This window comes from Odocoileus virginianus, chromosome 3 (assembly GCF_023699985.2).
Source record: "Odocoileus virginianus isolate 20LAN1187 ecotype Illinois chromosome 3, Ovbor_1.2, whole genome shotgun sequence".
In the NCBI taxonomy this organism is placed as follows: domain Eukaryota; kingdom Metazoa; phylum Chordata; class Mammalia; order Artiodactyla; family Cervidae; genus Odocoileus; species Odocoileus virginianus.
The window spans coordinates 33,198,686-33,201,690 of NC_069676.1; the positions used below are offsets into that span (position 1 = coordinate 33,198,686).

General features: G+C 40.5%; 1 pseudogene; it reads right to left on the minus strand.

The window, feature by feature from the left end:
- Nucleotides 1-1,244: 1,244 nt before the first annotated feature.
- LOC139032219 (dnaJ homolog subfamily A member 1 pseudogene) lies at nucleotides 1,245-2,589 on the minus strand (annotated as a pseudogene).
- Nucleotides 2,590-3,005: the final 416 nt, after the last annotated feature.

A 3,005-nucleotide genomic window follows, 5' to 3' on the forward strand; every position in this document is an offset into this window, starting at 1 on the left:
CTAAGCTCTTATTTTTCTAGATCGATAACTATAGTAACAATGGTTTCCACTGCACAACCTTAACACATTAAGAGTAAAAACACAGCAAGCAAAACACAGCAAGAAACATTAACCCAATAACCACCTTTAGAATAATTTTTCTTATGTTTTCTAATAGGGCTTCCTCATCCCCCGAAGGGCTCTATGTATATTAGGGCCTTTATATGATCAGGTTCTTTATGTTATTTTATGATTAGGGTATTATGAGAAGTCATGCATATTAGTACCAAGGGCATAAATGCATTTGCCAAACAAACTAAAATACCAGCAAAGGAGTTTAAATTAAAACACTCATTTCACCCTGGATAATCTCATAAAATATCACCACCTGGGAAACTTATTGATTAAAGTTCTAAATTGATTCTTATTTGGGAAGAGATCGGGGAAGGCCTTCTGCCTGTGCCACAGAAATTAGGGAGTAGTCTATTGAGGCAGGCATCAGAAAGACAGATATCATCTTTAAGGTGAGCACCGGGGGCAGCTTCTCAGAATCCCTGAAAACCTGATCTGCCTTGCCTGTCAGGTTTTCTCCTGGTGACCTTGTCATGGGTGGGATCTTGTGTGCCGGCTCCCGGCAGTCAGCTGTTTCATTGGCTATTATTTTCTCCCATTCTGAGGGTTGTCTTTTCACCATGCTTAGCCTTTCCTTTGCTGTGCAAAAGCTTTTAAGTTTAGTCAGGTCCCAATTGCTTACTTTTGTTTTTATTTCCATTACTCTAGAAGGTGCGTCATAGAGGATCTTGCTTTGATTCATGTCATCATGTGTTCTGCCTATGCTTTCCTCTAAGAGTTTTATAGTCTCTGGTCTTACATTTAGGTCTTTAATCCACTTTGAGTTTATCTTTGTGTACAGTCCTAGGAAGTGTTCTAATTTCATTCTTTTACATGCAACTGTCCAGTTTTCCAAGCACCATTTACTGAAGAGGCTGTCTTTGCCCCATTGTATAGTCTTGCCTCCTTTGTCAAAAGTAAGGTACCCGTAGGTGCATGGGTTTATTTTTGGGCTTTCTATCTTGTTCCATTGATCTATATTTCTGTTTTTGTGCCAGAACCATACTGTCTTGATGATTGTAGCCCTATAGTATAATCTGAAGTCAGCAATGTTGATTCCTCCAGTTCCATTCTTTCTCAGACTGCTTTGACTATTCAGGGCCTTTTGTGTTTCCATATGAATTGTGAAGTTTTGTTTTTTTTTTCCCCAGAGCTTTTATATTCGAGTTTATTCTTCATTTACCTTTTAAACACTACTATAGTTGAATATTAAAACAAAAGCAAGTAGTGAGCATATTATGATTATAGTCCTTCACTCAATCACTACTGCAATAAAACCCCAGCAGTGAGTATTATTCACAGGCCTACTAAGAGGTCTGACACTGAACACCACCCAGAGGATGATGTTCATCATCCTCATATGCTTCTCCATTGTAATGACGCCATCTTTCCTGATTTGGATCAAAGTCCACTAATTCTACCTGGTCCATTTCATCAGTCTCTTCTACTTCCTTCCTCTCAGGCAGAAGTTTTTCCAGCAAAGAGAGTTTATCAGGAGAGAGAAAGCCATTCTCAGGAAAGTTTACCTTAAATTCAATGATTAGGCGACCCTTTTCATATGGCCTACGATAAATTGGCATGCCTTCATTTAGCACACACTTGATATCTCCATGCTTGACGATCTGACCTGGATGAGAAGTGATGACTATGGTTCGCTTGTCAAGAGTAGATATTGGCTTCTGGAAGCCACACAATGCCTCAACCAGCTGTATGTCCATACACATGAAAAGATCTTCTCCTCGTCGAGTAAAAACAGCATGGTCCTTCTAATCTAAAACAATGATAATATCTCCTGGCTCCAGTCCTGGTTCTTGGTCTCCTTCACCATGGAATGTTATCTTCTGGCCATCTTTCATGCCTTTGTCAATATGAACTTCTAGAATTTTCTCTTCTCAAACTATCTTCCTTCCATTGCAGCTTTTGCATCTATCTTTAGGACTGATCTGCTCCCCATGGCCCTGGCACTCCATGCAGACAGACTGAATTTGCTGAACCATTCCAGGTCCTATCTGATGAATTCTTATTTGCATTTCAGTACCCCGGCAATTGGGACAGCATTCTACCACTCCTTTCTTACCACCTCGGCCTTCACATTTGTCACAAATCACATTCTTTTGCAGAGCTAGTTTTCTTGTTGCACCATTATATAAATCTTCTAAAGTAACTGTAAGTTGATGCACAACGTTTTTACCTCTCCTCTCTCTGCATCCTGCCTCCTCCTCTGAAAAACATATCAAAGATGTCCATAGGGGACCCAAAACCACCACCTGCTCCACCTTCTTTAATCGCCTGTTCTCCTCCTTTGTCATATAATTCCCTTTTCTTTGCATCAGAAAGCACTTCATAAGCTTGAGAAATCTGTTTAAACTTCTCGCCTTCATTTGGATTCTTATCAGGGTGGTACTTCAAGGCCAGTTTCCTGTAAGCCTTTTTCAGTTCTCCTTGGGTGGTATTGGGTTTGACCCCCAAAACATCATAGTAAGTGGTTTCTTTCACCATTTTCTACAGCTGGTGAGAGGGCCGATGCCGGTGTGGGGGAGTGGGAAGGAGCGCGTTGCTATGCGCAGCTCGGGCAGCCGCCGCTCCTCTGCCTTTCACCGAGCGTTCTGGAAAGTTCCCTGAATTGTGAAGCTGTTTCCTCTAGTTCTGTGAAAAATGTCATTGGTAATTTGATAGGGGTTGCATTGAATCTGTAGATTGTGTTTGAGGGGTTGCACTGAATCTGTAGTTGTGTTTGGTGTAGTCATTTTCACAATATTGATTCTTCCTACCCAAGAACATGGACGATCTCTCCATCTGTTTATGTCATATTTCATTTCTTTCACTAGTGTCAGAATTTTTTGTGTACAATTCTTTTTTCTCCTTAGGTAAGTTTATTCCTAGATATTTAATCCTTTTGTTGCAATGGTGAATGG